We start from the raw sequence: 24,719 nt of genomic DNA, 5'->3' as shown, positions 1-24,719 counted from the left end.
GGGACGTGAAGGATCTCTTCAAGGAGAACTACAAAGCACTGCTCAATGAAATAAAAGAGGATACAAACAAATGTAAGAACATTCCATGCTCATGGGTAGGAAGAATCAATATCGTGAAAATGGCCATACTGCCCAAGGTAATTTATAGATTCAATGCCATCCCCATCAAGCTACCAATGACTTTCTTCATGGAATTGGAAAAAACTACTTTAAAGTTCATATGGAACCAAAAAAGAGCCCGCATCGCCAAGTCAGTCCTAAGCCAAAGAACAAAGCTGGAGGCATCACGCTACCTGACTTGAAACTATACTACAAGGCTGCAGTAACCAAAACAGCATGGTACTGGTACCAAAACAGAGATATAGACCTATCGAACAGAACAGAGCCCTCAGAAATAATGCCGCATGTCTACAACCATCTGATCTTTGACAAAACTGACAAAAACAAGAAATGGGGAAAGGATTCCCTATTTAATAAATGGTGCTGGGAAAACTGGCTAGCCATATGTAGAAAGCTGAAACTGGATCCCTTCCTTACACCTTATACAAAAATTAATTCAAGATGGATTAAAGACTTAAATATTAGACCTAAAACCATAAAAACTCTAGAAGAAAACCTAGGCAATACCATTCAGGACATAGGCATGGGCAAGGACTTCATGTCTAAAACACCAAAAGCAATGGCAACAAAAGCCAGAATTGACAAATGGGATCTAATTAAACTAAAGAGCTTCTGCACAGCAAAAGAAACTACCATCAGAGTGAACAGGCAACCTACAGAATGGGAGAAAATGTTTGCAATCTACTCATCTGATAAAGGGCTATGAACTCAAACAATGAACTCAAACAAATGAACTCAAACAAATCTACAAGAAAAAAATCTACAAGAAAAAAGCAAACAGCCCCATCAAAAGGTGGGCGAAGGATATGAACAGACATGTCTCAAAAGAAGACATTTATGCAGCCAAAAGACACATGAAAAAATGCTAACCATCACTGGCCATCAGAGAAATGCCAATCAAAACCACAATGAGATACCATCTCACACCTGTTAGAATGGTGATCATTAAAAAGCCAGGAAACAACAGGTGCTGGAGAGGATGTGGAGAAATAGGAACACTTTTACACTGTTGGTGGGACTGGAAACTAGTTCAACCATTGTGGAAGTCATTGTGGCGATTCCTCAGGGATGTAGAACTAGAAATACCATTTGACCCAGCCATCCCATTACTGGGTATATACCTAAAGGATTATAAATCATGCAGTTATAAAGACATATGCACACGTATGTTTATTGCGGCACTATTCACAATAACAAAGACTTGGAACCAACCCAAATGTCCAACAATGATAGATGGGATTAAGAAATTGTGGCACATATACACCATGGAATACTACGCAGCCATAAAAAAGGATGAGTTCATGTCCTTTGTAGGGACATGGGTGAAGCTGGAAACCATCATTCTCAGCAAACTATCGCTAGGACAGAAAACCAAACACCGCATGTTCTCACTCATTGGTAGGAATTGAACAATGGGAACACATGGACACAGGAAGGGGAACATCACACACCGAGGCCTGTTGTGGGGTTGGGGGAGGGGGGAGGGATAGCATTAGGAGATATACCTAATGTTAAATGACGAGTTAATGGGTGCACACACCAACATGGCACATGTATATATATGTAACTAACCTGCACATTGTGCACATGTACCCTAAAACTTAAAGTATACTACTAATAATAAAAAGAAGCTAGTTATCATCTCCATCAACTTTGCCTGTGTTCCTTTTCTCTGCTCTTTGACCCTGCTGATTGACCAGTTTACTGTTCATTAACAGTTCTTAGAAAGGTGGGCAGAGAAGGAAAATGTTGTTACATTTTAATCAGTCTACTTAGGTTAAAAAAACAGTTCATGTAAAATGGATTCATCAAAGTGGAGGAGAAGGACAAAATTTAAAGAAAAAACAAACTGATGGATGGGATTTTTTGGTATATTATTTGTTGTTTTAATATTATTCATGATTCCCCAGCCCTAATGATTATGGCAAATTGAGAGCTGTATTTATTTAAAATAAATATTTTATTTATTTTAAAATATTATTACATAGCATGATCCCAATTTTGCACATTATTTCAAATTATCTACAATGAGCCTCTATTAGTTTTACAATAAGAATAAAAGATGACAACTTTGTTAAAGTGTACTTTGAAAGGTGAAGAACACATGGGTACAGTGTTTTAATATTTTCTAAGTATATGTTACTTACTACTTAAAACTTTTTATTTATTTATTTATTTATTTATTCATTTATTTTGAGATCGAGTTTCGCTCTTGTTGCCCAGGCTGGAGTGCAGTGGCGCGATCTTGGCTCACTGCAAACTCCGCCTCCCAGGTTCAAGCGATTCTCCTGCCTCAGCCTCCTTAGTAGCTGGGATTATAGGCATGGGCCACCACGCCCGGCTAATGTTGTATTTTTAGTAGAGACAGGATATTTCCATGCTGGTCAGATGGGTCTTGAATTCCTGACCTCAGGTGATCTGCCTGCCTCAGCCTCCCAAAGTACTGGGATTACAGGCATGAGCCACCGCACCTGGCACTACTTAAAAGTTTTATAAGATTGACGTGGCAGATGGGAGGTGGAGCAAGATGGTGGAATAGAATGCTTCACCGATTATCCCCCCACCAAGGGCACCAATTTAACAACTATCTACACAGAAAAATACATCTTCAGAAAAACCAAAAATCAGAGCACTCATAGTACCTGGTTATAATTTCATATCACTGAAAGAGATAGTGAAGAGATAGAAAAAATAGTCCTGAATCACGATGCCCACCCGTCTTCCTTGTGGCAGCAGCAGCATGGTGTGGAGAGTCTCTCTGGTTGCCGGGGGAGGGAGAGCGAACATAGGCAGCAACCAGGGAGTGGTTACAGCAGGCTTTGGGTGAGACCCAGTGCTGTGCTGGCTTTAGGTCAGACTCAGTGCAGTCATAGTGGTGGTGACCACAGTGATGCTGGTGTTACTTCACCCCCAGCTGTAAGTGGCTCAGAACAGAGACAGAACCTCCATTTGTTTTAGAGAAAGTAAGGGAAGAGAACAAGGGTCTCATTTTCATTGATGCTGAAAAAGGATTTGATAAAATTCGACATCCCTTCGTGATAAAAACCCTCAAAATACCGGGGATGGAAGAAACATGCATCAACATAATAAAAACAGTATATGACAGACCCACAGCTTGTATCATCCTGAATGGTGAAAACCTGAAAGCCTTTTCTCTAAGATCTGGAATACCTCAACCGTGTGCACTGTCACCACTCTTATTCAAAATAGTGCTAGAAGTACTAGCTAGAGCAATCAGACGAGAGAAATATATAAAAGTCATCCAAATTGGAAAGAAGTCAAATTATCCTTTTTTGTAGATGATATGATTTCATATTTGGAAAAACCTTAAGACTACACAAGAAAACTATTAAAACTTATAAACAATTTCAGTAATGTTGCAGGATACAAAATCAACATGCAAATTCAGTAGCATTTCTATATGTCAACATGAACAATGTGAGAAAGAAATTAAAAAGTAATCTCATTTACAATAGCCACCCATAAAATTAAGTAGCTAGAAATTAACTTAACCAAAAAAGTAAAAGATCTCTATAATGAAAACTAGAAAACATTGATGAAAGTAATTGAAGAGGACACCAAAAATGGGAAAATATTTCATATTCATGGGTTGGAAGAATCAATATTGTTAAAATGTCCATAGTATGTAAAGCAATCTAGAGATTCAGTGCAATCACTATCAAAATAACCATGACATTCTTCACAGAAATAGAAACAATCCTAAAATTTATATGGAAGCACAAAAGACCCAGAATAGCCAAAGCTATTCTATGCAAAAAGAGCAAAACTGGAGGAATCACATTATCTGACTTCAAATTATGCTATAGAGTTACAGTAACCAAAACAGCATAGTGCTGGTGTAAAAACAGACACATGGAATAAAAAGACACATGGACCAATGTAACAGAATAGAGAACACAGAAACAAATCCATGCACCTACAGTGAACTCATTTTCAACATAGGTGCCGAGAGCATACACTGAGGAAAAGACAGTCTCTTCAATAAATGGTGCTGGGAAAACTGGATATGCATATGCAAAAGAATGAAACTAGACCCCTCTCTCTTCTCTCACCATATACAAAAATCAAATAAAAATGGATTAAAGACTTAAATCAAGACCTCAAACTATGAAGCTCCTACAAGAAAACCTTGGGGAAAATCTCCAGGACATTGGTCTGGGCAAAAATTTCTTGAGTAATACCCCATAAGCACAGTCAACCAAAGCTAAAATGGACAAATGAGATCACATCAAATTCAAAAGCTCCTGCACAGCAAAGGATACAATCCACAAAGTGAAGAGACAACCCACAGAATGGGAGAAAATATTTGCAACTACCCATGTGACAAGGGATTAATAACCAGAATATATAAGCAGCTCAAACAACTCTGTAGGAAAAAAGTCTAATAATCCATTCAAAACATGGGTAAAAGATTTGAATAGACATTTCTCAAAAGAAGACATACAAATGGCAAACTGGCATATGAAAAGGTGCTCAACATCATTGATCATCAGAGAAGTGCAAATCAAAACTACAAGGAGATATCATCTCACCTCAGTTAAAATAACTTTTATTTAAAAGACGGGCAATAAGAAATGCTGGCGAGGATGTGGAAAAAAGGGAACCCTTGTACACTCTTGGTGGGAATGTAAATAAGTACAACTTCTATGGAGAACAGTTTGGAGATTCCTCAAAAAACTAAAAATGGAGCTACCATATGACCCAGATATCCCACTGCTGGGTATATACCCACAAGAATGGAAATCAATATATTGAAGAGGTATCTACATTTTTATGTTTGTTGCAGCTCTGTTCACAATAGGCAAGATTTGGAAGCAACCTGAGCATCTACCAACAGATGAATGGATAAACAATTTGTGGTACATTTACATGATGGAGTAGTATTCAGCTATTAAAAATGGGATTCAATCATTTGCAACAACATGGATGGAACTGGAGATCATTATGTTAAGTGAAATAAGCCAGGCATAGAAGGACAAACATCACATGTTCTCACTTTTTTGTGAGATCTAAAAATCAAAGCAATTAAACTCATGGAAATAGAGAGTAGAAGGATGGTTATTAGAACCTGAGAAAGGTAGTAGGGGGCTGGGAGGAGATGGGGACGGTTAACAGGTACAAAAAGTAGAAAGAATGAGTAAAACCTACTATTTGATAGCACAACCAGGTGACTATAGTCAATAATAACTTAATTGTACATTTTAAGTTACTTAAAGAGTGTAATTGGATTGTTTGTATCTCAAAGCAAAAATGCTTTAGGGAATGGATACTCAATTCTTGATAATTTGTATATTTTACATTATATTCCTGTATCAAAACATCTCATGAAACCCATAAATATATATAAAACTACTACATACCCACAAAAATAAAAACAAATATTTTTAAAAATTTTGACCAGGCAGGTTCCTTTAAGAAGCTCATAATATCCTGTGTAATAGATACAAAAGAAATGCTGAAGGACCAGAGTAGATGAGAATCTTTGGTAACTTAGTATTGGGCTCAGAAATGTTGTTAGAGATAAACTTTTTGGTAAATAATCCCGAGGCCTTGGAACTCCAAAGGCTTCATTTTACCTTCACACTAATCTTTGTAGGAAACAAAATTTAGGGATTTAAGGGTTCATGTCTTTCTCTGGATGCTTATTTGACATTTAGAGTCACAGACATTTGGAATTGCATCTCTTCCCTATCTTACTATCTTTCCCTAGAAGCAGACCCTGAGGCTAAGACACGAGTACAAGTACAGTCAGCCCTCTATATCCATGGGTTTACACATCAGTAGATCTGACCAACTGTGGATCAAAAATATTCAGAAAAAAGGGATAATTGTGTCTCTACTGAATATTTGCAGATTTTTTCCCTTGTCTTTATTCCCCAACTAAGACAGTATAACTGTTTACATAGCATTTGCATTGTATGGGGTATTATATGTAATATAGAGACAATTTAAAGTATATAAGAAGATGTGCATAGGTTATATGGAAAAACAACACTGTTTTATATAAGGGACTTGAGCATCTGTGGATTTTGGTATCTGTGGGGAAGTCCTGAAACCAGTCCATCATGGATAGCAAGGGGCAACTGTAATTAATTTGGAAATTGATATGAGGAAACACTGACAGGAGAGTGGGGAAGTGAATTGGGGAAGGGTGGGAGGGGTGGGAAAAGGGGAAGGGTGGGAGGGGTGGGAAAAGAGGAAGGGAAGGGAGGACACAGGGAGGGGACAGGAGGAGACAGGAGGGGAAAGGGGAAGGGGAAGGAGAAGGAGAAGGGGAAGGGAAGGGAGTGTTATCAAGCAAGTTAGCATCATTGGTAACTGGAGCATGATTCCATTAGGAATACTGGGAGCCAGTGTGGAATAAGTGTTTCAGAGCTATCCCTCTCAGTCATAGGTTGAGGGCTGCTCCTGAGTGTATCAACTCCCTGCTGTTTCTAGCATGTTGCAGGTGGCAAAGTGGGCTCTGGTAGCCAGAGCAAACTCTCAGGTGGAGAGCTGCAGGTGCTGGCAGCTGGCAGTCAGCCAGCTTACAATAGTAAGGCCTGAGGTTAAATGGGCAGTCTCTGACATGCCTGCCACACTTCCTCTTTCATAGGAAATTGTAATGTTATAGTACTTGTCTGTGTGGGAACAAAAGCAATTCCAGTGTTTCCTTGCTTGGAAATGAGGGCCGTGCTATAAAACACAAAAGTATATTTTGTAACAAATGGCAATAAAGTGTACACCATTGTGCATATCACCACTGTTGGTGAAGCTCAGTCTTACTAGGGGCATCTGAGAGATAATATAAAACATCCTTCAGAGTTATTCCATCCAAAGGGCAAGGAAGCTAGGGATTTTATCCTCCAATTCTATCATTTCTGGCTGAGAACTACTCCTGGGGTAACTAACTCCCTGGCACTTCCTGTCTGCCCTCATATGAGAAAGCCCTCAGGTGGAAAGCTGCAGGTGCTGGCAGTGGGAGGCAGTAGGCATGTCCAGGAATGGTGCGAGCCAGAGGTGATAGGGTCAGGCTGCTATATGCTACATCTGGTGTGACCTGGACAGCAGTTATGAACAGTCATACCTGTGCAGACAGAGATGGGAGGTAACCTCTTTGTCTGATATGTGGTGAGCAGCAGGGCCTAAGACCTGAGCTCTGATGACACCCACGGTTGAGCTCTCACAGAGACTGCATCAGGAGGGTAACAGAGAAGTGCAGAGCCCATGTGGAGTACCTTTTAGAAACATCTGACTTTGGGAAGGTGTGACAGAGGGATTGGAAAGCCACAACACTTTATTATGGTCTACTTTTGTGTCCTGGGCAATCTAGGTTCGCATAGAATTTTAGTGCTAGAGGGAGCCCTGGGCATCAACCTCCCCCATACAGAATCCTGCTGCTGCTTCTCCATCTGCTTGCTGTGGGGGCTGTGAGTGTAGCTCCATCTATTCTGTTACTGGATGCCGAATGAGCCTGGGGCTGGGTCAGGGATTTGGGATGGTGTAAGAGCTATTAAGATTTCTCACATAGTAGAGCATCTGCAACACAATTAGACCTTTTACACTGCCAAGATTCACTCCCTCCTACATTTCTACTGCATGTTGGTGTGCTAAAAATACTTTCCCAGCCTCTTTCCTATATTCTAGTCAGTATCTTCTTCATATGCTTGTTAATTACTGCTGCAAATTGGTTCATAAACCTGTTTTGTTCATCCATCCAGGGAAATTTAGTCATCACCACCATCAACTTCCATAGTATGTTTGATCTGAGGATCCAGGGGATGTTGAATGTTATTGTGAAATACAGAGGCAAAAATATTGTGAAAGAACTTTGATCAAAGCTCAGTAGCTTAGCTGGCCTAGCTTTTCTGTTCAGCTAGGCTATCAATGCTGGATAAATTATTGAGCCAAACTGAAAAAAAAATCCTTACTTATTTCATGCTTATGTTTCCATTTATATTATGTATATTTTATTAGGAGAGCACAATTGTTTCCTTAAATGAGATTTAAAATTTTTCTTCCATTTCAGTATGTGATTTTATTTTGTCTGTGGAAAAATGTTCTTTCCCACACTTCCCCAGAAAAATACAGGTATGATTTTAATAATGATAATTATAATGATAATTCTACAAAAATAGTATTTGATACTTTGCTGGGAATCTTTTTGTTTCATTCATTAATCAGTTAATTCCATTAAATACGTACATTGTGCTCCTATTAATGCCTATCAGTGTACTCAATGCTGGAGATACAACTATGAACAAAACAGACATGGGCCACATCCTCATGGAGATGTGGGATGAGAGGGCAGCTGCAACACCTGTGTAGCAAATGCAGCCCATGTAACTCCTTGAGAAATTTACATGAAAAAGAGGCAGCTGGTTGAGCTCTAAGCTCAGCTCTGTTTTGTCAGTCCTTGCTTCATTCCCTGCTCCTTTATCCCATTTCCTGTTATCCTTCCTATCCTTCCATCTAGAAGGGATTTTTCTGGGCTACCTCTTCTTTCTCATGGCTGGGTTCCCCTGGTGCTGATTCTTGTCACACAGCCAGCTCTTGAAGGTTGTGGAAGGAATGTCACCTTGTTTTTTCTCTTAACTTGTCCTTATATATTTAGAAATCCAAAATGATTTACAGCAATGATTCATACCCTACAATCCTGGGACTGAATGGCTGAACCTCAGGAGCATAGGAACAAAGAATGGGTGAATCCTTAAGCATTTGAGAATTATGTATTCAAGCAACGCTCTCTTTTTCTCAAATTTTATCTGGTGTGTGAGCAGGTGGGTGAAAGCCTGGTAGGTGTCCCGGGCTCGAAAATGCTGTGAAGAATTCTAACAGCTCCTGCCTGAACCTTCTGAGAGTGAAGCTGATTTGCACCTGAGCCTGCAGTTTTGTGACTGTGAGCCATATTAAGTATGTGCTTATTTAATTGCCCTCTTTGCACACGGCTCCTTTCTGTACTTTTGAATTTGATCTGTTCCCTGTAGAACAGACTTGACTATTTTTAACTGGTTGGCATTCCAAATCACTGTTGTTTCCCTTTAAATTTGTTGGTTGGGTAAATTAATTTAGAAAAGCTGTGGAGATAAACATTTAAAGGAGGCTTGTTCAGGACATGCTAGACTTGATTCACCATCTTTCCATGCTCCTGTTAATGCAAATACATTTCTTTTAGTCACATTCCTGAGTTTACCTCCCTCATGTCAGGATATTGTTCAGTATAGATGCTGCAAAATGGAGAATTTTTCCATTATTTGTTCAGAGGAGTGACAGAAAGATACAGGTTCACAGCAAAGAATAAATTGAATTTAAAGACTATATTAAGAATAAAATGGCCTGGAACTGTGATGGAGAAAAGGAAAACACTCACTAGATGGGCAGACTGTATACTCATAGAAGTATAATTAATTTACTAGTCATTCATAGTATCTCAGATTGATTAATCATGAAAAGGGACTTAGCAGAATAATTCAGAGTGCTCTATTTACAGGACAGAAAAAGGGGACAAATTTGCCAATTAAAGTGTTGCTTTAAATATTAGTGTTTCTTCTCAAAGATTTCTTTTTCAAGGAGGAGATGTTTCAGACCAAGAACCTAAATAAAATAAATATGAAATGGTGCTTCATGCTATCACGCTCCTGGGTGGTTGGTGTATCTGCTTCAAATTAAGGATTTGGTGTCATGGAAACAGCTTGTTCATTTGGAAAGCTGCTGCCACTCTGTGGGAAGGCAAAGGACCAGTATGTGCAAGTGTGTATGTGTTTAACATTCCCTATCAGCCCTCAGCAAAACAAATACCCATTCCTGCCAGAAAGTATAGAATTATATGGGAGGGTTAGACTTTTACTTTTGGCATCAGAGTTTTAGAACAGAGCACATGAATCATCTGGAGAATAATGTTAGAATGAAGATGCTGATTCTATGGATTTGGAGTGAGGGCTGAGATTCTGCATTTCTTAAGAGCTCGCAGATGATGCCTATGCTGTTTGTCTAGAGATCATATTTGGAAAACCACTGCTCTAAAGTTGTTAACAATTTGGCTGAACATTAGAATCACCTTCCTCTTTGGCTAGTGTGAATTAATGTTTGGTCAACATTTTAAGAGAGTTTTAGTTTCAATCACTGCTTTTTCTGCTTTCTATGTCAATTTTAACTTCTGTCAAGAGCTAAGATATCTTGGCAAATAAAAGAGGGTAAAAACGGCACATGTTTACTATATTGCTCTAAATTGGGCATTGCTTGTAGACTACCAAATTACACTAAAGTGTGAAGACCTGGAGGGAAAACAGTTTGCAGTCCCCTGCTCTTATGTGGAACCAAGAAGCCTTACAGGAGATTAATCTGCTAAGTGCTGTGACTCTTTGGCACCATACCCGATTGAGAGTGCCCACTGTAGTGGGTTGAATGTGCCCTACAGAATATCACATCCACCCAGAATTTCAGAATGTGACCTTATTTGGAACTAGAATGTTTGCAGATTTAACTAGTTAAGATGAGGTCATACTGGATTAGAGTGGGCCCTAAATCCAATGACTGGTGTCTTCATACGGGGAGTGGACACACAGACACAGAAGGAAGAAGGCCATATACACTGAGGGCAGAGGTTTGAGTGATGGTGCTATATCCCAAGCTTTTCTAAGGATTGCAAGATACACTAGAAGCTAATAAGTGGTAAGGAAGAATTCTTCTCTAGAACCTTCACAGGAAGCATGGTCCTACTGAACCCTTGGCTTTAGGCTTCTGGACTTTAGAACTGTAAGAGAATACATTTCTGTTGTTTTAAGCCACCAAGTTTGTAATACTTTGTCATGGTAGTCCCAAAAACTAATATACCCACCATAACATACTGAGCTGCACTGAAATCTGGTCTCATCAAGGTTGAATAAAATATGCTCCTCTTTCCTTGGGATGGACAAATATTTTATTTCCTAAGGGAAGTGTGTAATTTTTATTCTATGATGTCATAAATTTAAATCCCTGAATAAATTCAGGGACCATCTATTATCCTGTGATTATGAATAGCTTGTTGTTAAGTACATGGTTCCAATCACAGCTCTGAAATAATAATGATGAAGTAGTGGATCTTTCATTCAGTTTTCTTCAGCATCCTCAGGTTATACTTGAGGAGCTCTGTAGTAGTTGTGAAACTGATTTCCTGTGTGTGTTAGTCCATTCTTGCATTGCTATCAAGAAATACCTGAGACTGGGTAATTTATAAGGAAAGGAGGTTTAACTGTCTCACAGTTCTGCAGGCTATACAGGAGGCATAGTGGCTTCTGCTTCTGGGGAGGCCTCAGGAAACTTACAATCATGGCGGAAGGTAAAGGGGAAACAGGCACATCTTACATGGCCGAAGTAGGAGCAGAATACAATCATGCCTTCCCAGCAGTCCCCCCAAAGTCTTACCTTATTTCATCATTAACTCAAAACTCCAAAGTCCAAAATCTCATCTGAGACAAGGCAAGTCCCTTCCACCTATGAGGCTGTAAAATCAAAAGCAAGTTAGTTACTTCCAAGATACAACGGGATTATAGGCATTGAGTAAATACTTCCATTCCAAAAGGGAGAAATTGGCTAAAAGAAAAGGGCTCCAGTCCCCATGCAAGTCTAAAACTCAGTAGGGCAGTCATTAAATCTTAAAGCTCCAAAATAATCTTCTTTGACTCCATGTCTCGCATCCACGGCACACTGGTGTGAGGGGTGGGCTCCCAAGGTCTTGGGCAGCTCTGCCTCTGTGGCTTTTCCGGCTTCAGCCTCTGCAGCTGCTCACACAGGCTGACGTTGAGTGCCTGTAGCCTTTCCAGGTGCAGGGCGCAAGCTGCTGGTTGATATACCTTTCTTGGGTCTGGAGGACAATGGCCCTCTTCTCACAGCCCCACTAGGAAATGCCCCAGTGGGGACTCTGTGTGGGGTCTCCAACCTCACATTTCCCCTCTGCACTACCCTAGTAGATGTTCTCCATGAGGGCTGTTCCCCTGCAGCAGGGCTGTGCCCCTGCAACAGGCCTCTGCCTCAACATCCAGGCTTTCCCATACATCCTCTGAAATCTAGGCAGAGGCTGCCAACCCTCAACTCTTGTGCTCTATGCACCTGCGGGCTTAACACTACTTGGAAGCCTCCAAGGCTTATGGCTTACACCCTCTGGAGCAGTGCCCTGAGCTGTAGCTGGGCCCCTTTGAGCCATGGGTGGAGGTGAGGCAGCTGGGATGTAGGGAGCAGTGTCTGGAGGCTGCCTGGGACAGTGGGGCCCTGGGCCTGTTCCATGAAACCATTCTTCACTCCTTGGCCTCTGGGTCTGTGATGGGAGGGCAGCCTTAAAGATCTCTGAAATGCCTTCAAGGCCTTTTCCCCATTGTCTTGGCTATCAGCACTTTGCCTTCCTTTTAGTTATGCAAATTTCAGCAGCCAGCTTGAATTCCTTCCCTGAAAATGGGTTTTTCTTTTCTACCACATGGCCAGGCTGCACATTTTCCAAACTTTTATGCTCTCCTTCCCTTTTAAATATAAGTTCCAGTTTCAGGTCATTTCTTTGCTCATGCATATGAGCATAGGCTGTTAGAAGCAGACAGACTACTTCCTGGACACTTTGCTGCTTAAAAATTTCTTCTGCCAGATACCCTAAGTCTGACTCTGAAGTTCAAAGTTCCACAGATCCCTAGAGCTGGGGCACAATGCCTCCAAGTTCTTTGCTAAAGAATAACAAAAGTGATCTTTGCTCCAGTTCCCAATAAGTTCTTCATCTTCATCTGAGACCTCATCAGCCTGGCCATCTCTGTCCGTATCATTATTAGCATTTTGACCACAACTCTTCAATAAGTTTCTAGGAAGTTCCAAATTTTCCCTCATCTTCCTATCTTCTTCTGTGCCTCCAAACTCTTCCAACTTCTCCCCATTACCCAGTTCCAAAGCTGCTTTCACATTTTCAGGTATCTTTATATCAATGCCCCACTCCTTGGTACCAATTTTCTATATTAGTCCATTCTTGCATTGCTATAAAGAAATACCTGAGACTGGGTTATTTGTAAAGAAAAGAGGTTTAATTGGCTCATGATTCTGCAGGTTGTACAGGAAGTATAGCAGCTTCTGCTTCTGAGGAGGCCTCATGAAACTTATAATCATGGCAGGAGGCAAACGGGAAGCAGGCACATCTTACATGGCCAGCGTAGGAGCAAGAGAGGGGGAAGGTGCCACATACTTGTAAACAACCAGATCTCATGAGAACTCATTATTGCTATGATAGCACCAAGGGGGATGGTGTTAAATCATGAGAAACTGCCGTCATGATCCAATCACCTCCCACCAGGCCCCACCTTCAGCATTGGGGATTACATTTCAACATGAGATTGGGGTGGGGACACAGATTTAAACCATATCAGTGTGATTCACCATAACTCTGTAGATGCTTATTGGATCAAGGTAAAGTGTTTGATTTCCTGGTAAAACAGTTAACTTTGTGTTAGTTTTTGGCCATAGACTGCTCATTTAATCCTAGCTACAGTCCTTGAAAATGTTGATCAGAATTGAAATTGAGTAGCGATGTCTGGATCAAGTTCAACATTCTAACTGACAAAATATTTCAAGGACAGAGCCTTCTAAAAAGTGAGTCAGTAGGTGTCTACTTCTTGTGCAAAGGACAGGATGCTGCTGCTGCTGATGTGAATGATGGTTAATGTAATAGGTATTTTTGGGTTAGCAGTTTCACTCTTCATCAGCATTAATTCATAGTTTGGAAAATTGAATTGTGTTCCAGGTTTGATCTCAATCTGTGCTAGATTTGTAGGCACAATTGAGATGGCTTTGAAATGTATTAAGTTAATTATTAATGCAGCTGCTTTGATTTTGAGGATGAAATTAATTTCATGGATTTTTATCATTGTCTCAGATATAGCTTTGGGAGTTCTGGGGAGATATTGAAAATATTGCTTATTAATTTAAGTCTTAGAATCCTACGTCAAACCTGACAAATTTGATCAGGGTTTTGTGGCAATTCCTAGTCAGGTGTAAGCAACTTAACTTACAGGGCACTTGTGTCAGTGCATATTTGCTACTGTGATTTACATTCTAATAGAGGTTATCAAAAAAGATCTTGGGAGTTATTGTCTTTATGGCAAGATACTGTGCTCTCAAGAAAATAGTTTTGTAAAAGGTTTCTGGAGTGCAATGTTAAAACAGGCCCACTCTGTATAGTAAATATTAATTGGTAAAATATCTCAGTAGAGATAGGGGCAAGGAAATGAGATTCATGCTTTTGCAGGGTTTGAATAATGATTTTATTACCCTAAGATGAAAGAAAGAAGTGGATTTGTCCTAAAGCATTTGAGTTTTGAGAGAAAATTTTAAAAAATGCTGTATCATAAGGCAGCATTTCAGTTTCTCAGAGGTTAAATCAACTTTGCTAAGGAGGAATTTGGGGATCCCTTTATAGTGAGCATGACGATTGGGTGTTCACATGCATGTGTGAGATGTGCCACCCTCGAATCTTGTTAGACGTTGGCACATTACCCGTCTGAGCTGACAAAAAAATAAAGAGGAATTTGGCAGAATACTAGTTGATTACATTAAGAAGATGACTATCACTCTGGCTGCCCATTCTGTCTTATTTGGTATCATTTTTTACAGGGATGGGTGCTTCCTTAAACATCTTTCCTATTTCTTATTTTCCTTCCATCAGAAAAAAGTCCCAGGAAAGTTGCAGAGAGGCCCTGAAGTACTACTGTTGCAGAACTTTCTCCTTAGTTCAGCTCACACTGGGCTCTTGTCACATGACCAGGAAAGATTAGGCTCGCAGACACATAGAAGGGTGAGGAAAACGGAATTTTTCGGGCAAAAAGGAAGAAGGAAAAATAACTCTCAGCAAAGCGAGAGTCCTGCTAGCAGGTTTCCTGCCTCACAGATTGAATCTCAGGTCACCACCCAGGAACAGGAGAGGCCAGGCTCCTTCCCCCTGCAGATGGCGCGAACTTCCTGAGACTCCACCCAATCTTCCCAGTGAGCAGGTGGGCATTATTCAGAAGGAATCAGTTGGGAAAGGGCAGGCTTCATCCGGGCCCAGCAGTGCAGTTTTTCAGCCTTCAGGCTGTTTTAGGCTTGAAGGTGGGGTTTCACCAGGGACTCTTGGCTGTCTCCTGTCTCTGACACTATGAGCGGATGGCTTTTATTTGTCCTGTTTGTTTCTTTAAGTTATTAGAAGGAAGAAAGGCTTAACATGTTAGGATACTCATAGAAGAGTATTTCAGTGCTCTACATATGCCTGCCTAGGAAGAGAATTAAAATTAATGTTTACTTGAGTGCCCATCAAGTGCCAGGTTTGGTGCTATAAGTGCACATATCCCAGCAGCCCTCTAATGTATGGATTATGATTGCAACTTCATTTTTAGGATACTGAGACTCAGAGAAATGATGTAAGTTGCCCAAGATCACACAGCAATTAAATAAGATCTCGTTAATCTGACTCTAAAACCCAAGTTCTTTTCATTGCACCACATTACCTTTCAAAAAGTAAAATAAATAAAGTGTTAAGTTCCATCTCCATGTTTCCCAGGCACTTTGACCTTCTGGGAGATGGTGGTTAAAAGGTCAGGCCTGGAGCCAGTTTGCCTGAGTTCAAACTTCACACCTGCCAATAGCTGTGCGACCCTGGGAATGTCGCATGCCCTCTCTGTACCTCATTTCTTCATCTGTGTCATAGGAGCCGGGAGAAAACTGCCCCTTGGCCCCGTGAGGGTTTGCTGAAAAATCAGCTGACAAAAGGCAGATTAATAAGAGAAAAGGCATAGACATGTATTCATGTGCATTGAGGGAAAATCACAGAATGATTACTCCAACCCTCTAATGGGGTACAGAAGCTTATATATCATCTTGAGGCTACAGAAAGATTGTGATCTCAGAGCATGGCCAAAATAAGTTATGGTGGAAATCAGGTTACAGTGGCAAGACAGGTTATGGGAGGGGGAGAAGAGGGGGCTTAGCTAACAAAGGGAGTTTTGTTATGTAGAAGAAACCTCACTGGTAACAGTCATCGGAGAGCTAGTGAATGTTTCTTTCAGGCCTTGAAAGGTGTCAGACTCTCAGTTCATCTTTTGAACAAGGGAGGGCCTCATAGACAGCCTGGCTGCGTCCATGCAGATTTTCTCTGCAGATACATATCTTCCCCACAAAAGAAAGCTTTTTAGCTATTCTTGTATTTCCAGCCGTTCTGAATAGCCATATTGAAGTATGTCAAGGAAATATATTTTAGAGTGAACTATTTTGGTTTCCTTCAGTATAAAGGGTAGTAATATTAGCTTCTACCCAACAGGGTTGCGGTAAATCCAGAATGAGCAGCTAGAGCAGTACCTGACATATGGTGGAGACCAAGCTAGTATTTATCATTGAGCTTTGTGATGACACTATTTTATCAGCGGAGGAACTAACTAATTTGCCTGGAGTGGCACAGCTAGAATGGCGAAGCGCAGCTGAAATAGAGTTTGAACCCAGCCTGATAATGTGCCCAGGGTTCTTTCCATGACATCTCAAGGAAAATTAGCAGGAGTCACTCAGAATTAGGGAGGACACAATGTACTCTTCTGAGTCCCTGAAATGTTTGTGTTGGCCTCTCAGAGAGAAAAAAAAAAACATAACAACCGTTCTCTGGGATATGAAAAATCCAATGTCCATAACCAGAGGGCTCTGACTTCCAGTTGCAGCTCAGGAAGCCAGTCATTAAGAAGGCCCTCATAGCTTCCTCACTCAGTGTTTTCCCTTAGAATCCTGACTCATTGTAGCCTGCACCCTTTTTCCCTACCCCCAGGACTCCCCACCTCCGGGGCTGGCATGATCCCTAGAATTACTGTGGAGGTAGCAAAGAACTGATGATCAGCATGAAGTGGCTGTGATTTGGGTCTCCTTGCAGAGCTAAGTCTCACATTGGTTGCTGTAGTCAAAGCTTTGGGGAAGATGGCCGTAGTACTGTGTGCTAAGCCACTTCTGCCTATTGTTTTTTTTTTTTTCTTGAGACGGGGTCTTGCTCTGTTGCTCAGGCTGGAGTGCAGTGGCACCATATCAGCTCTCTGTAACCTCTGCCTCCTGAGTTCGAGAGATTTTCGTGCCTCAGCCTCCCAAGTAGCCGGGATTACAGATGTGCACCACCATGCCCGGCTAATTTTTGTAGTTTTAGTAGAGACGGGGAGCAAGAGTCCCAGTGCACTTTGGGGTGAGATGCAAGTAGCATGAGGCGGACAGATGGGAAAACTGCTGGCAGGTTTTAACTAGGGCTGCTCTTGGCTGGCTTGGCCTGGAAAACGTACTCAGGCCAGCAGGAACTCTTAACAGCTGCTGCTTACCTAGAGCTGGGCTATGATTAGAATGTGTCACCACCTGCTCTACTGGTCACTGACTCACCTGGCATTGTGCCGATTGCTGGATCAGAAGGAGAAATCCTTGGTTTTCCTTGGTTACTAAGCCACAGCTGGGGACCGTGGTCGGCTTCAGAAAATTTCTGACATCCCAACTCTATTATTTTAACTTAAACAATACACAAGACAAAAAACCAGTACGAGACAGTTTCCATATACCTATTTGATTAATTTGCCAGTTACTTATTCATTATTAGTTAACAAAAGCTATAAGCATTTTTTATCTGAGGTTTCATAGCTTTTGTTTCAGATGGTAGTAATATAAAGAGGAGTAAGACTTGGTACTAGCCCTTGGGGAGGGGGTCATGGTCTGACACAATACTACACTGTAACATAGGAATCCAGAATAAGAAGAACAGAAAGTCAAAAGCCCATATTATTTTGGTAGTTTATACTTCTCCAAGTTATTAAGAAAAGTCACAACTCAAGCCATATCATGACTAGTGCTTCTATACGTGTTATTTATCTCATTTGAAAACATCTTTTTAACTGTCCTAAACTGCTCACCACTCCTCCCTCCAATTTGTAAGCTCTTTCTTCAAAACCTGACTACAACCTCACCCTGAGATATCTTCTTAGTTATGCCCCATTTGATTCTGATTCCTACGTATTTCTACACATAGGACTTTTCTTCCTACTTATAGGATTCCTTGGTATTTACGGTGGGCTGTTTATTTATCTTGAATGTATTTGTATTTGGGGGTATATAAAGTTGTGTATTTTCATGTAAATTTTATTGAAGTATAACATGCATATGGAAGAGGGCACATATTATAAGTGTACAGCTCTATTAATTTTCACAAAGTGGACATATCCATGTAACCAGTTCCCAGATTAAGAAACAGACCATTCCCGGCATCCAAGAAACTCCCCTTGTGCTCCCTTCCAGTCACTACTCCCTTGAGGGTAATCACTCACCTGACATCTAATATCATAGATTAGTTTTGCCTGGTTTTATACTTGATATAAATGGAATCATATGGTCTTTACTCTCTTTTTTATCATTTCTTTCTGTCAACATTCACCTAATACCATCTTAACTCTACTGAAACTCAGCCTTGTTTGAGAAATTATTCATGTTATTATCTGTATTTGTAGTTTTTTCATTTCCATAATTGTATACCTTTTCATTAAATGAATATACCACAGTAACTTTTTCACTTTATTGTAGAGGGCCATTTGCGTTGTTTCCAGTTTTTGAGTCTTGTGAATAATGCTGCTATTCATATTCTTGTAAATATCTTTTGAAGAACATATATGTACATTACTGTTGAGTACATACCTAGACGAGGAATTCCTGGGCTATAGGGTATATATATGTTCATTCAGTTTTAGTAGATACTGACAGTTTTCCAAAGTGATTATACAAATTTACATTCCCACCAACATTTTATGATAATTGTAATTGCTGTAAATCCTTACTGACACTTAATCTTGTCTTTTTCATTTAGTTATTCGAGTGAGCATTTTGTGAATACATACACATTTATGCATACATGCACATTTGTGAATATGTTAATATATATTTGAAAATCATACATGTATTTGCAAATCATATTACTGATTGCATGTCTGTGTTTCCGATGCAATTATGAGCTGTCTGAGGGCAGGGTCTATCTTTTTAAATTGTTTTGTACATTCTTATTCCCTAGTACAATGCTCTATACCAAATTCATTGTCAATAGGCTGTTGCTAACTGACTATGTAAACCAAAATGGTGAAGAATTAGGCTGGTGATACAGAATAAAATAAATATGGGTCATTTCTCATTGTTTTTATAGCTTTTACATTTCAGAAGTGCTTAAGGTCCTGTAACCTTAAGAAAACTCCTCCGCCGTGCATGGTGGCTCATGCCTGTAATCCCAGCACTTTGGGATGCTGAGGCAGGAGGATCGCTTGAGCCCAGGAGTTTGAGGCCAGCCTGGGCAACATGGCAAAACCCTGGCTCTACAAAAAATACAAAAATTAGCCAGGTGTGGTGGTGCACGTCTGTAGTGCTAGCTACTCTGAAGGCTGAGGTGGGAGGATTGCTTGAGCCCAGGAGGTAAGGAGGTCAAGGCTGCAGTGAGCTGAGATCATGTCACTGCACTCCAGCCTGGGCGACAGAATGAGACCTTGTCTCAAAACAGACAAAAACTCCTCAACACAGTTAAGATAAACAATAATGAAAGACCTATTTGCTCTAAGGGAGAGGCAGAATACTTCTAACATGTTAAGTAGGGCTGTTTCTTGGTAGAGTTGTGAGGTCACCCATGTTTATTGATACTGTTTTCAGATTCCCTGCATCTTTTTAAAAACTATGTTTTTCCTTTTCTCTCATGTTCTCGTGTTCCTGGTGTAGGAGTCAAGAGGAACTCTTGGCCCTCTTAAGGCTTGCTAAAAAATCAGTTACATGAGGCAATTGGTTAATAGGAGAAAAGGCATATAAATTTATTTAACGAGTATACACAGGAGCCTTCAGAATGAAGACCCAAAGATACAGTGGAAATTGTCTATTTTTATGTTTAGGTTCAACAAAATATGGACAGCCATGGAGAAATATGATTGGAGGAAAGGGGTATGATACAATGCTAATACACTGAGTGGGGAAACCCATCAAGGCCTGTCTGTCTAGATTTTTCTTGGCCTCTCTGAGCATCCGTTCCTTCCTTCTGGGTGTGGGTCAGGACCCAATAGATCACATGATTTTTTTATAGCCAGTTTTTGTATATAAAGGTGGAGGGGAACTTAGAGAAATATTTTTTAGGTTTTATAACTAGCTTTAGGGAGGAGTTCTGGTTTCTGTGACTTGCCTTGGGAAAGAGAGATTTTAGTTTCTATGGCTAGCCCTGGGAGAGAATGTGATTGAGATATAGGAGGGCAGGGAAAGGTCAGAGAAAAATTTTTGCTTCTGAGACTGATTCTGAGGCCTTCATTTTTGGGTATTGTTTTCTGAGGCTCAACATTCCCCAGTATGAAACTTCCTCAAGAAGTTTCTCAATCAGAAGTTGGGTTGGTGGGTTGTCTTTTAAGCCATTTCAGTAAGTCTCTAAGTCCTGATAATAGGCCAGTTTAGTTAAACCGTTAATATTAATACTTGTATCTCATTTTAGGCAGTGATGTTATAGATGGACTTTCGCCAAAGTCCGGCTTCTATATTATTTGACAATCAGATAAGAGGCATTTCCATGGAAACAAAATAAAAATAAAGATTAATGGTTAGAATAAACTGTAAACTCAGTTTTTGAGTCCAGAGGGCAGCCAGTTGAGAAGATTTTTAGATGTTGGGCTGGAAGCATCTTTAGATGAAGTGAGAGCAGATAGTGGCAATCTGATAATTTTTCTGGTTTGTAATTTATATCAGATGTTTTAGTGAACTTTTTGAGTAGTCTCTACATAAACAAACATGAAGATTGTATTTTTTGTTGTCTAGACTAGAGGTACCTTTTAAAGTTGACTTGGTTAACCTTATGACTTAACCAAGGATGCATGAGGCATCTATGAAAGGTACAAAGCAGTCCTCATAAGATCTAGAACCATCCCAAAGATGACTTAAAGAAAGAAAAGTTGGCCAGGTGTGGTGGCTGGGATTACACCTGTAATCCCAGCATTTTGGGAGGCCGAGGCGGGTGAATCATTTGAGGTCAGGGGTTCAAGACCATCCTGGCCAACATGGTGAAATCCCATCTCTATTAAAAATTCAAAAAAATTAGCTGGGCATGGTGGTGGGCCCCTGTAATCCCAGTTACTGGGAGGCTGAGGTAGAAGAATCGCTTGAACCCAGGAGGCGGAGGTTGCAGTGAGCCGAGATCATGCCACTGCACTCCAGCCTGGGAGATAGAACGAGACTCCGTCTCCAAAAAAAATAAAAGAGAAGAAAAAAAAAGTAAAAAGAAAAAAGAAAAGTTTTCTTAATAACAAACGAAGTATATATAATCCACATTTTTGTTTAGCCATATTTTTTAGGGTCTCGGTTTTATAGTTGGCCGTGTATACATAAGGGCCCAAAAGTCCAGATGTCTTCTCAAAAAGAGGAAGACAGGGACGGGCGCGGTGGCTCATGCCTGTAATCCCAGCACTTTGGGAGGCCGAGGCGGGCGGATCACGAGGTCAGGAGATCGATACCATCCTGGCTAACACGGTGAGGTGAAACCCCGTCCCCTAAAAATACAAAAAATAAAATAAAATAAAATAAAAATTAGCCGGGTGCGTTGGTGGGTGCCTGTAGTCCCAGCTACTCGGGAGGCTGAGACAGGAGAATGGCATGAACCCGGGAGGCGGAGTTTGCAATGAGCCGAGATAGCACCACTGCACTCCGTCTCAAAAAAAAAAAAAAAAAAAAAGAGGAAGACAGGAAATCAAAAGCTATCTGTACAAGGGAAAATGAACAATAACAAATGGGTACCCCCAAAACGTTAAAAGTCACACAAATATTAAATGAGTCAGATTTTTTGACCAGGAATGAAACCCAGGCGATGGCAGTAAAAGTGTGGAATTTTGTCTATTAGAGCACAAGGCAGCATGGCTTCTGTTGTTATTCCCTCAGGGGATTTTTCATAAAGGATTTTTAACTTTGTTTTAGGTTAGCTTTTTGTTCTTGTTTTTTTAATTTAGTTAAGAGAATTTTTAAGCCTAGTCATGACAGTATTATGTATCTTTTTAAAAAACTGTCCTTGTCATGAATACAAGGTGATTGTTTAGAATGAGAGATCTCTAAATTTTTTTTAATTAAGAATTTTAGTCAAATTTAAAGGATTTCTCTTTTGGCCATTGACAACTAGAATTTTTAATGGTGTAGTTTGTTTTAATAGCAACTCTATTTAAAAGTCTCTTAGGTAAAGTTTGGGATGTCATTTGAAGGCATAGAAGGAATAATTTTAAAGTTCTCTCTCAAAATAATGTACTCTTAGCAATAGGCTGAGATAGCAAAAGATTCTTGTCACAGACAGTTAAGGGTGGTGTTTGCCTCTGATAACCCACAGATTTGTGTGGGGGGACTGCCAGTCACAGGTCCCTTAATCTGTGACACTGGGTAGGCCCTCCTGGGATTGGATTTTTTAGTATTAACTAGGCAATAAGGGTTGAGAAGACAAAAGCTCCTTATGGATGGGACATTGTATGACAAACCCTCCTGAGGGCTTGGCACATTTGGAACAAAAAAAAATCTTATGTTCCCAGCCATTTTTAGACTGGTCACCTGATGTCACCCAAAAATCATGGCCCCATATGGTGAAGAGTGAGAGAGTTCTCCCACTTGATCACAAGTCAATTCTCAAGGACATAAAACTAGAGAAGAAGGAGCTTTATCTGGTACCCCTCTTTATGACAGAACAATACAGAAAGAAAAAGACAAAGGAAAAGACTATTTCTGGGAGGATATGGATTAAACAATATGAATATTTATAACCAGAAAGTATCAAAAAGTACACCGGAGACTAGTCACTGGTACCCCAAGACTAGTCATAATGATTTTTTCCCATTAATTAAAATCTCACAGGAGACGAACAGTGATTTATATCATCTGTTCAACCAGATTGCACAGAGAGAGAGGTCGAGAGCCTGACTGGGAAGAGATTTTTACCCTATTACCAGCTGATCAAGTTCTGGATTTTTTTTACGGTGGCTTTCAGAGGAGCAGAGCAGCTTTGGTGACACTGCACATAGCACCCAAACTGTGGGAGCTAAAGTCATTGCCCTCCTAAAAGTTCACTGAAAAATCACTGACATGAGGCAGATTAATAGGAGAAAAGGCATATCAATTTATTTAACATGTATATGCGTCAGCCTTCAGAATGAAGACCCAAAGGTAAAGGAAAAATTGCCCATTTTTAGGTTCAACAAGGTATGGATAGCCATGGCCAAATATGATTGGAGGGAAAGAGTATGATCTAATGATAAAAGACTGAATGAGGGAACCCATCAAGGTTTGTCTGTCTCGATTTTTCTTGCTCTCTCTGAGCATGCATTCCTTCCTAAGGTAGGTCAGATAATTGTTAATAGCTAGTTTTTATATAAAGAAGAAAAGGAAAAATTAGAGTAATATTTTTAGGTTTATGACCAGCTTTGGAAAAAAGGGGTTCTGATTTCTATAACTTGCCTTGGGTAAGAGAGATTTTAGTTTCAATGGCTGGCCCTGGAGGCAAATAAGACTGAGACACAGATGGGCTGGAAAAGGTCAGAGAAAAGCTTTTGCTTATGAGACTGCTTCTGGCGCCTTCATTTTGAGGTATTGTTTTCTGAGTCCCAACACTGGTGAAAATTCTTTGGTTTAGGCTTTCAAACCTCAGGTCCAAACCTACTCTTATAAGAGTCTGGTATTATTTAGTAATGTGCTTCAAAGGTTTGTATAGTCTCATACTGTCACAGAATGTTAATGTTGGATATATACCTTGAAATTTATCTACCTTCACGATTGTTGTCCTAAGCTCCACAAATGACCTTAAGAAGATATATCAAGCCTTTAAAAATGAATGCAAAATTTCCTCAATACAACTTATCCAACTAGTGGCAGAGCCTAGGCCAGAACCTAGATCTCATTTCTGGATCATTGCTCTTTCTATAAAGTATATTTGGTATTTACTTTGGCCTAGACAAGAGCCTTTTTAGTTTCCTAGGTCTATTCCTTCGACTGTTAGAGGTTTTCCAACTCTTTTCAGGCCTCTGGTCTGAATGACATTTTTGTGTTCATGGCTTTTCTGGGCAGGGACCATGGATACATTAAATGCTGCCACCCATCTTGGCTTAGATGAGTCCCTTCCCTCATCATGGAGATGCAATCATACCAAAAGACACCACTGAGGGGAATGAGGGGGAAAGTCCTTTCAGTGATCTGCAAATTATGTCAAAGCTTGTCATCTACTGGCCATTTTGCAAAAATGAACTTAGTATTAAACGTAATGTATAATGGAAATGTAAATTTCCAAAATATGACATCTTCAACTGATAAAGACTGAAAAGTGAAGAGTGGTTTCCAAAGTGCTCCTTGACTTTGTTTAATTAGCATCTTCCTGCTTGTGGAGATATGACAATGAGGAGTAGGATCCATGACCAGGTTTGAAATGTCTAGTTTCTCTTCACTAAGGAAAGTAATAATTTAAACAGATTAACAAAGTACTGATTCGATTTATTTAGAAAAGAGCATACTTTTTATTTAATTTTGAAATTAATTTTAAGGTTTATTTAATTTATGCAATAGTCCCTCTTTCAAGGTTGAAACCATTGTTTATT

At 40.1% G+C, this 24,719-nt stretch overlaps 1 non-coding gene across 1 annotated transcript; it reads left to right on the top strand.

Annotated features, from left to right (window-relative positions):
- Positions 1-14,533: 14,533 nt before the first annotated feature.
- LOC112131196 (small nucleolar RNA U13) lies at positions 14,534-14,632 on the top strand. The gene has a single exon (XR_002913329.1). It is a non-coding gene; the product is annotated as a small nucleolar RNA U13 (small nucleolar RNA).
- The last annotated feature ends 10,087 nt before the right edge of the window (positions 14,633-24,719 follow it).

This window comes from Pongo abelii, chromosome X (genome assembly GCF_028885655.2).
Source record: "Pongo abelii isolate AG06213 chromosome X, NHGRI_mPonAbe1-v2.0_pri, whole genome shotgun sequence".
NCBI lineage: Eukaryota > Metazoa > Chordata > Mammalia > Primates > Hominidae > Pongo > Pongo abelii.
This window is presented reverse-complemented; position numbering and strand designations above follow the sequence as displayed.